We start from the raw sequence: 11,239 nt of genomic DNA on the forward strand, positions 1-11,239 counted from the left end.
TTGAAAATTTTGCTGTCTATATCTTCTACTTTGAATTGGGTGGTAACGTCAACTTAACAATATCCTCCTTTCGCCTCATAAATATAACCCAGAAACATTTTCATCATAATAATAATTGATTATGAACAAAATGTTGTAAAATTTGTTAATTTTGGTGATTGTATTTTATATCTTATTCCCCTAAGTTGTCGATTCTGGGTTTTGAATTATACTTATTTGTTGCAAAGTAATGTTTTTGTTTATGGTTGTATAATTTCAATTGGAAAAAATACGAATACCTATATTTATTTGGGGTAGAACATCTTTGATCCTCAGTTTTGCTGTTGAACAAATTGGTCTTCACAGATAGATATATATATATATATATAAACAAGTTCATTTCGAAGGTGAGCAATTATAGGTTTTAGTCTCAAAATTGAACAATTATTGTCGAAATCGTTTTTATAAAACAAAACAGCGTGGCTATTTTAAAAAAATAAAGTCACTGTGATTGATCATAAAAAAATATCCAAGTGAAAAAACTTTAGTTGAATTCAAATGCGTAATTATACGTGAGAAAAGATTAACATTCCTACAACGCACGCCTATAAATGATATTTATTTGATTATATGGTTATTTTTATCTCGATTTATAGATTTTGCTAGTGCATTTTTGGATTAATACGGAATTCTTAAATTTTCAAAAATAATATCGAACTCTCTAACTAAAATTAAATTCAAGTACTTGAGAATTTACATGTCAGTATATATAAGAAAATTAAACTCGTGCGTTCCTCAACGTCTAGGAGAAGTCCGAAGAATCTCATGATTATGAAAATCGAAGATAAAACCCTTTGCTAAATAACCTCAACATCTTCCGACATCTAAAAAGACATCGAGAGTCGCCTTAACTCAAGATAATGTCTCGTTTTAAATAATACGATGAGAATGTTAAAACATGAATCATACTCTTTAATCTAAATTCGAAAATAAAAACAGTAAAATATATCGACTAACCGTTCTAGATTCTACGACTTAATAGTATCTATTTTACATGTCGAGCATTAAATTCTCTAACAATTTCTCTGAGCCCTAAATAATAATGGTAAAGCAATAAAATAATATGTTAAGAAAAAAAGAAATCCGAAGTAGGACTAATTCAAAATATTCTAATTTGTTCAACATCTCCAACAAGAAAAATTCTCATCGAACATCAAGATTTTATTTATAGAGATAACGATGATTGATTTTTAACAAAAACAAAGATAAATTTGAGAAATTTCAAACTGATCAACAAATAGGATAAATCGAATTTCTTTAGAATATATTTATTTTAAAATAAAAATAATAGTTGCTATTTAATAAGGAACAAGAATATAAAAAGAAATTTCGACTTACTTAACGTCTAGAATAAGAGAAATTGACCTTCGTTTATTCTTATTTCATACTAAAAGTCTAAAAGCACAATAATACGTATACATAATCATACATGAAAAATACGTTGAATTGAATAGGATACTAAAATACGAGTACAACAAATAATATAGAATTAAAATAAAATAAAATATGGTTCATAAAAAAATAATATGAAGTAAATGTTTATAATATATTCAGGGCAACACGAACCATATTAAACGTTCACTGTCAAATGATTGAGAATATTTAAAAAAAATATTACTTTGCAATCACCTTATTTAATATATATATAATATATATCTATATATATATATATATATATATATATATATATATATATATAATATATATATATATAACCAGGGCAACATGCCCGCCTCGGACATTTAATACTCCACCCAAATTGATATTTAATACTCAAATACCACAAGGATGTGTTTGAAATGATATTCATAGTTTAGAGATTGATTTAGAATGTCTTAAAGTCCAAAAACTAATATAAAAAGCTTGGTATAATTAAGGGATGCGTGGTTAAAACAACTCAATTAAAATTAAAAATGAAAAGGAGAGTGGAATTCTTTGTTAGTTAAATCAATCCACACCCCCGTTCTTTCTCGCTGTAGTACTAGAGAGTAATAACTAATAAATAATAACCGATGAAGTGTCCGTATTGCTCGGCGGCGCAAGGTCGGTGCGCCACCACGACAACCGGCCGGTCCATAACGGAGTGCACCTCGTGCGGACGTGTCGTGGAGGAGCGCCAATCCCAAAACCACCACCTCTTTCACATGCGAGCTCAAGATACCCCTCTCTGCCTCGTGACCTCCGACATCCCCGCTCCAGCTTCCGCCTACCAAATCCACGAAGACGACCCGTTTGAGCCTACGGGCTTTATCACGGCTTTTTCTACATGGTCCCTGGAGCCCAGCCCACTCTTCCTCCGGTCCTCTCTCTCCTTTTCCGGCCACCTAGCGGAGCTTGAGCGGATTCTGGAACTTTCTTCGTCTTCAGCGCCTTCGCCAACGTCGTCTTCGACGGTTGTGGTGGATAATTTGAGGGCTTATATGCAGATTATTGATGTGGCGTCTATTTTGGGGTTGGATTGCGATATATCGGATCACGCGTTTCAGTTATTTAGGGATTGTTGTTCGGCTACCTGTTTGAGGAACCGGAGTGTTGAGGCGCTTGCTACTGCTGCTCTTGTTCAGGCCATTAGGGAAGCTCAAGAGCCCCGAACCCTACAGGTAACTTTATATTTCTGATTCATTTCTATTCATGGTAATTTTCTCTATAGATTAAGTGGGGTTTTGCATTTTGACTTGTTTATGCTAAATAGTTTATTGGTATGGAAGAATCAAGTTAATTTGTTACCAAAGATCAAGTGTGCCTGTTTGCATTTTGAAGACTCCTTGATAAATATGTGAAGCATATTGTTTCTAGGAACACTATTTTGTTTATGCATGTGTGAATATTATTGTATGTGCTACACCAAAATTTTGTAAATTAGCTGTTCTTTCCTCCTCATGATAACGTGGCATATTTTAAGTGTTTGCATATTTTGTTGATTAATCTTGTGTCTTTGTACTAAGATCCTGCTAAACTTCGTTAGATGTCATTCTTGAGTGTAATGTGAGGCCAAAGTCAGCTGAAGGTGGCGGTTGATTTCTGAATGATAATGTGGGATTTGACGGGAATGGAATGAAGAGTATAAGTTTAGAGGTGGATGGAGACAAGAACTGGGCAAGCCTTAAGGTAAATCGAGGGTATGATGACTTTGTACAGGTGAATATTTTATGAGGAACTGAGATGGTGGAGAACATAAGAAAACCAAGAACTTTGAAGTGTAGAATTCTATAGAATAAAGAGTTTCATTGGAACTTAATGATTATAGTTTTGTTTTCAATGTCGTTTTAGCAATTTGAGCCTTGAAAGGGAAAAGTAAAGAGTGAGCACTTACAAAGCCAACATGGATGTTGGTTTTGCTAGTTTAGGCCATAACCAATGACAAATCTCTATTGCATGTGGTTTCCCCATTTTTTAAGTCCTCTCTAATGGCTTCCGAAAATGACAGGAATCTCAATTGCTGCCAATGTACCACAGAAAGAGATTGGGAAGTACATCAAGATCCTGGGTGAAGCTCTGCAATTAAGTCAACCGATCAACAGCAATTCAATATCAGTTCATATGCCGAGATTTTGCACTCTTCTCCAGCTCAACAAATCTGCACAGGTACCTTCCTGTTTAAAGAGTCACTGCTTGGACCTTTAGTTTTGTTTTTGTTTTTTTATATAAGCCCACTCACATGCAATTATGCCAACCTTGTGGCTTGAACCCTCAACAAGTTGAGGAGTGAATGTCTTTTGGCCCCTCGACACTTAGACCTTTAGTTAATAAAGTTGAATTGTAATTTTTGAAAATTGTATAATTCTTTGCAGATAAATGTTAAAAGAATTTAAAAATTTGCTTAAAAATGGATAGGACTTGTGGGAAATCATCTTGTAATGCATACAAGTTTCGAGGTAAGTTTATAATAAGATTACAATATGTTTTATGCTACACAATTCATTGGTATGTGTGTGTGTTGGCTTAACAATATGGATGACTATATCATATTGTGATGAGTATGAATTCTTTTAGAAATGGTTCTTGATGGATGTATTGAAGTCTTCTTCATGTGTTCAGGAGCTCGCAACTCATATTGGGGAAGTTGTGATCAACAAATGCTTTTGCACTCGCCGGAATCCAATTAGTATCTCTGCAGCTGCTATATATCTGGCTTGCCAATTAGAAGACAAACGCAAGACACAGGCTGAGATATGTAAGGTGACAGGTCTTACAGAGGTCACCCTCCGGAAAGTCTACAAGGAGCTATTAGAGAATTGGTGATCTACTTCCATCTAATTACACTCCAGCTGTCCCTCCAGAGAAAGCATTTCCCACAACTACAATTGCCACAGGCAGAACTTCAGTGCCTAGAGTTGATCCAGTTGATCCGAGTTCTTCAATGGATAGAGATAAGCTGCAAGAATCAAAGCCAAATAAGCCCAATGATGTGTCAGAACCAGGCCCTCAAGCTAGAGGCGAAGGGTGCAGAAAACAACGGCAATTCTTCTGGAACCCATGCTGCTATGTTGAATCGGCCACCACAGTTCAGGCAGCCTTGGCTTCAGTATGGGGCACCAAATGTTAGGACAGTAGGAGATAAAAACCAGACTATCGTTGGAGGAGACATTAATGAAGCGCAACAAAGCTGTGCAGAGTTAGAAAAGAAAGTAGATGTGCCAAAGACCGAAACAAAGGGTGGTAGCAGTTCTCTAAGGCCAAGCCAGTTTTCATGCTCTCCGGCTTCAAATGTGAGTACAATCACTTGGCCGTTCCGTTCGCCGCCCTCATCAAGTCCTTCACCAACATGCCTATTGTGCACCCACCGAAGTTGCCACCGGGTTATGCAGAAGTTAAAGGACCCGGGACTCAAAATGGAAGTAAGGTTAACAATCTGAGTGGAGACTCAAAGTGAAATTTAGAACTGGTCCTTGTCCTTGAATTGTTGTGGAACATCATAAGTAATTAATAAGGTTACTTATATTCCTGTTACACTGCTTATGCTTTCATGACTCGTTTGCAGGATTAAAATGACCATGGGCGACCTTGCGATCGTTATTTTGTGGATAGTAACGGTAGACAGTGATAGGCTCTTTTACACTTCGCAATCGTGAGAAACTCTGTTGTTTTGGATTGCAATTAAAAAAATTTCTTTTAGGATTTCAATTGCTATAATTTTAGTAGACGACAAACTTGACCTGAACCCGATTACCCGAATTGATTTACTCGACCCAATACTCGATATTAAATTGAACATGATAATTAAATTTGATTCAATACTCGACCCATACTTGATAAAAAAATTAACGAAACCGAAATCAACATGAATCGAAATCGAAATTAACCCGAACCAAAAGCAACTCGAACCAAAATTAACTCAAATCGAAAGTAACCCAGATTTAATTTTAAACCGATTCAAAAGCAACCCAAATTGAATTTAACCTGACCCAAAAGCAACTCAAACTGAATTTAACCCGACCCGAAAGCAATCCTAACAGATTGAAATTGATAAAAGTTATTAAACGATAAAAGTTATTTTCAATAATAAATTAATTTAAATAAAATTGATAATTTATTAAAGATATTAGATTTATAATAAAATAATAGAAAGCTTAAGAGGAATATAAAAGTAAGAATCTAGTAGCACATTGTAATTCTATCACATATATAAAATTAACAGAAATGGAGGTCTCTCTTGGCGCATGTTAGCAGGTCTAATGTGCACTCGGATCTTCTTCTCTTCGTCTAATTGTGCTCTGGGTCTTCTGATTCTGGATGTGATTTGGCTATTTTACGGTTAATTGCATGGATTCGAGGCTACGAAGCTTGATTGGAGGAAACTTTTTTTGGGGACGGAAAGACAATCTCTCGTTTCTTCCCTGAATTTCTTGATGATTCTACTACTGTTAAGCCACCATTGTCAGTGATCGAGGAAGATATTGTTGAGTGGAATACTGAGATCGTGGGTCAATTCATTGGCAGGTACAAATCTCTATGTATTTTCATTTTCGAATGCTTCTGTAAGGGACTGGGTCCTTGAAAACGGACCATGGCATGTCCAGAATATTCCTTTGGTTCTGAGGAAATGGGAGCCAAGCATGCAGAAACTTGATTTTGACTTAACTCGCATGCCTGTCGGGTCCAGCTTTATTTGTTCCATTGGAACTTTACACTAAAATGGGACTTAGTTGCCTTTCCAGTGTTTTAGGTAATCCTTATACATGGATTCTATCACGGCTTCTAGGAGAGGTTAGAATAGCTAAAGTATGTATTTAAATTTCTGCTGGTTTTGAGTTCCCAGATGAAATTCAGTAGTTTTGAAGGACGATACTATTGCTAGGGTTAAAGTGGTTGTACCTTGGCAGCCAAAATCTTGCTCTTCTTGTAAATCTTTTGGTCATTTGGCAAATAGTGATGTGGGTTCAGAAGGTTCCTGAGAGGAAAGAGGTCCAGATTTGGAGAAGGAAGGATGATGCTCCTTCTGAGCTTGGTGATGAAAGGGGTAGTTACTAATGTTAATCCGATTATGCAATTGGATAAATCCTTTTTTCTACTGACTCCTCTAGTACTGTTATCCCTGTTGCTGGTATGGGTAATCTGAGTTCTGAGTTGCAGGTTGGTCATGCTGAGGACTTTCTATTTTAGCACTTCAAGAGATTTCTGATAGTCATGCTAAGGATTCTGTTGTTACCAGTACTGAATTGAATAGTTCCAATGCTTCTGGTGCCGATCAGAAAATCTCTAACACTTCTGGTGGTGTTATGCCAGTCTTAATAAGGAAGCTGTTGTGAGTCAAGAGGTTACCGAATTTGAAAGTAAGCTCTGCCTTGTTTTAGTAGAGGAAGTTGCTTTGCAGGCTCTGTAAGAAGATGTTAGTTCTATAAATGATTTTCCTACCTTACAACTCTGCTAACAAGAAGAAAGCTAGAGAAAGGAAGAAAGATAACGTGGGCTCTTCTAGTAAACTTGAAGCTCTGGAAGGAGGGGGTGTCATAGATGGCCCAAGGAAGCCCGGGTAGCTTCCATAGGGGTTGCTGCTCTCCTTAATGAATTAAATCCAAAAAGAGAACATGTTGATAAAGTTAAGTAATGTTGTGGGAGTTGGTGGTGTGGACCCAGTTAATGCTTGATGCTAATAAGCTTTTGGAATGTTAGAGGAATTAATAATCCTCTTAAGTTGGGTAAGGTATTCAGTAGGTTGGTTAAGTTGGATGTGGATGTCATTTGTTACTTGAACTCGAATTAGGAGGTCTAATTCTGGTAGATTTTCTATACTTTCTCTTAGACTGGAACATGGCAGATAACTATGATTATGCTGAGGGTGGCAGAATCTGGATGTTGTGGAGGAAACAGTTGGGGTTCTCTATTTAAGCTGTAGTGATCAGTCTCTCACTATTGCTGGTTTTGTCAATGGCCACAAGACTCTGATAATAGCTGTTTATGAAGTAACAGTGGCTTAGTCAGAAAAGAATTATGGAATCATCTTAAGAACTTGGAATGTATGGTTGGTTATGCTTCTTGGGTGGTTGGGGGAGACTTTAATGTTATCCTAAGGCCAGAAGAAAGTCCAGATTATGAGAATCTGGGTATGTTCAGTTCCTCTGATATGGAGGACATTCAAGACTGCCTTCAGGATTTGGATCTTATGGATCATCCTTACCAAGGGCCCACTTTTACCTGGTCTAATAGGCAAGATGCGGGTTTTTTAGCTCACAAATTAGACAGAATCCTGATAAACCCTCAATGGTTGATTGACTTCCCAGACTCGTATGCTGAATATATGGCACAAGGTGTTTCTGATCATTGCTTGGGTGTGTTATGGACTCAGAGGGGTGCTTTGGCTAGGAGACCTAGGCCTTTTAAGTTTTTTAATTGTTGGACTAGTGATGATTTTTTGAGAATTATGAAGGATTCTTGGCTGGTGGAGTGTGTTGGTAATCCTATGCAATGTCTGTTCCTCAAGATGAAAAGGCTAAAGGCTAGGCTGAGGGAACTTAACAAGAACCAATTCTCTGATATTTCAAATAGAGTGCTCAGTAAGAGAGCAGATTACAAAGAATGCAACTGCACAATCTGAATCACGCTGACCAAAGAATCTTGGAGGGGAGAAGAGAATTTATGCTAAGGTGGATTTGGAGGTTGCTGAGTCTGAATTCTACAAGCAGAAGGCTAAAGTTCATTGGCTTAAGGAAGGTGATCTCAATACTAAATTTGTTCACCAAAGAGTTGAGTCAAATAAGAAAAGGAATACCATAAAGGTTTAAATGATGAAAGGGGCAGTATATGGATTCTTTTGAAGATGACTGTTGAGTTAGTGTCCTTCTTCACTAACCTCATAGGTACTGTTGATCCACAGTCAAGGGCACTAATGTGGATTTTTTGAAAATCTATTAAATTTCTCCTTACTAGAGAATGCTGGAGATGTTCTTTCTAAAGATGTGGATGACAAAGAAATCAGGCTGCTTTGTTTAGGTAAGGAAATAGAAAAGCCCAGGGCCTGATGGTTACTCCTCTAGGTTTTTTAAAGCTGCTTGGGAAGTGGTTGGGTGTGACTTCCTTGCTTCCATTAGGTATTTCTTCCATTCCTCTTTCTTGTTGCCAGCTTTTAATGCTACCTCAATTGTGTTAGTCACAAAGTCACTAAATGCTTGCATGGCCAAAGATTTTAGGCCTATTTCTTGTTGTTCTATGGTTTACAAATCCATCACTAGGATCCTTACCACTAGGATGTCTCATTATTTCCCTGGAATGATTTCTCTTAGTCAGTCTGCTTTTGTCAGGGTAGAAACATTGTTGACAACACTTTGTTAGCCCAGGATATAGTCAAATTATTCTAGGAAAATTTTCTCCTAGGTGTGCCATTAAAATTGATTTACAAAAAGCCTTTGAATCTGTGAACTGGGATTTTTTTATGGTTATGTTGGAGGCCATGGGTCTTCCTGATAAATTTTGTGGATGGATTCGGACATGTGTCACCTCCCCTAAATATTCAGTTTCATTGAATGGAAGTCTGGTAGGTTTCTTTAATGGTGCTAGAGGGGTTAGGCAGGGGGATCCTTTATCCCCTTACCTTTTTGTTTTGGCTATGAATATTCTCTCATACTTACTAGATATTGCTGGCAAGAATGGTATTTTTAAGTATCATCCCAAATGCAAGCGGATTTCTCTCACCCATCTTTGCTTTGCTGATGACCTGTTGGTGTTCTGCCATGGATCCCTTGATACTGTGCTGGGTGTATTGAGCACTTTAGAGGTCTTCTATGATCTTTCTGGCCTTAGACTAAATGCCATGAAGACTGAGATTTATGCTTGTGGTGTATCTGACCATGTCCTTGAGCAGATTCATTCTGGCACTGGTTTCAAAGTTGGGAAACTCCCTGTCCGGTATCTTGGTGTACCTTTGGTAACTAGGAAACTCATAGGGAAAGACTGTTCTGCTTTGGTGGTTAAAATTAAAGAAAAACTTAGCAAATGGTCAAGTAAAAAGCTGAGTTTTGGAGGCAGACTACAACTCATTAAAGCTGTGTTGTTTAGTATCTTTAGCTATTGGATCAAGTAAAAAGCTGAGTTTTGGAGGCAGACTACAACTCATTAAAGCTGTGTTGTTTAGTATCTTTAGCTATTGGAGCAGACAACTTATCCTGCCTAAAGGGATGATCAGGGACATTGAGAAACTTTGTAACACCCCAAACCCGTATACCAACCCGGATACGAGTCAGAGATATTACATTGACTTTAAAACACCACACATTACAAATAGTAAAATACTTGAACTTATATTACGAAAATACAATAATATACATATGGTACAATAAGTTTACTAAAATATTCAGAGCATACACAACTTAACTTTTTAATTACATGCCAACATCCATTCTCTTAACAAAATGACCTACTGATTAAGTTGCTTCTGATCTGGTGGTTGCAGGAGTAATGTTGTCAAGCTGCTTAACCTGTCTCGTCTACTTTCTCGGATCCTACGTGTGAAACACTCACACGCTAAGTCATCGACTTAGTGAGGCAATATAATAATAATAACAAGGCAATGTATGAAAATGTCATAATGATAAATGATGAAAGCTTATACTTATCAAGGTAGTTTACATCACCATTATCCTTACCTGTAAGCATATTACTTTAACATTCATGAATTGTATTAATGAGTTTATTGGCCCATGATATCATATGAGAACCTAAGGTATCTGAGTATTGTGAGGTTGTGCACTATGCTCACCACAGCTCGTATAAATGCACCGAAGTACCGCGTAGAATTGCACTATAGTGCCATATAATAATGTCCATAAGGACCACATAGAATTCCTTAAGAATCATATACATATGCTAGGGATCAAGTAGTGTCTCACAGACTTCACACATGTTCCAAAGAATATATATCCCGAAGGACCGCGTAGAATTTGTCCTGAAGGACCGCGTAGACCCTCTACCCTTGGCATGCCAACTATCTATAGTTCTCATCTACATAACATGGGCTTTTACATTTCACGTAGTCTATATCGCTAGACATGTAAATTCTTACCTTTTCACATAGCTCATAACTTTTCCCGCATATTCATGTCATAGAATGCATTTTATATGAATTCATGTCATGTCTCATAATACAGAATAGCTCATGTACCAAGATATAAAATCGACTTATCACAAGTCTAGAATTGAGTATATTTCTATAATTATGCTATGCATAGCACTCACCTATATTTCTTTGCCTTTTCCTCGATCGATCCTACTTGTAGATTGTTCGGGTACCGATTCCCCTAGCCCAGAAATCCTATTTGAGCTCGAAAATCATCTCATTTCAGCTCAAACATTCATATTTCACTCCCTTTAATACTCTTAGCTTTCATACACTTACTTAAACTAATTATTATCCATTCAATACCTCTAAAACTAAAAAAACTAATCATCCATATAGAATTTAAGAATCTTACTCAAATTCCAACTTGTTCTAATTTTAATTCTATCACCTCATACTTCTTAATTAGCTGATGACAAGTCAAATCCAGCTTCTAATTCTTATTATGACCTTTAATCTAAGATTTCATTCAATGGCTCCCAACCTTTAATCTCCTTAACTACAATTCTTTGAGTTCTAGGATCCTTGTTTCTCCATCATATTCCTAAATCTTCATTAACCAAACCCATGCTTAACTCATAAGAATTAATCCAAAGAAGACAACTCACCTTTGCTTGCAAGCTTCACGGTTGGAGAAGAAGAAGAGAAATG

The 11,239-nt window shown here is 36.8% G+C and overlaps 1 pseudogene; it reads left to right on the forward strand.

Moving 5' to 3' along the window:
• Positions 1-2,007: 2,007 nt before the first annotated feature.
• LOC120171832 lies at positions 2,008-4,989 on the forward strand (annotated as a pseudogene).
• Positions 4,990-11,239: the final 6,250 nt, after the last annotated feature.

The sequence above is a fragment of the Hibiscus syriacus genome, unplaced genomic scaffold, assembly GCF_006381635.1.
Source record: "Hibiscus syriacus cultivar Baekdansim isolate YM2019G1 unplaced genomic scaffold, ASM638163v2 tig00111837_pilon, whole genome shotgun sequence".
NCBI classification, from domain to species: domain Eukaryota; kingdom Viridiplantae; phylum Streptophyta; class Magnoliopsida; order Malvales; family Malvaceae; genus Hibiscus; species Hibiscus syriacus.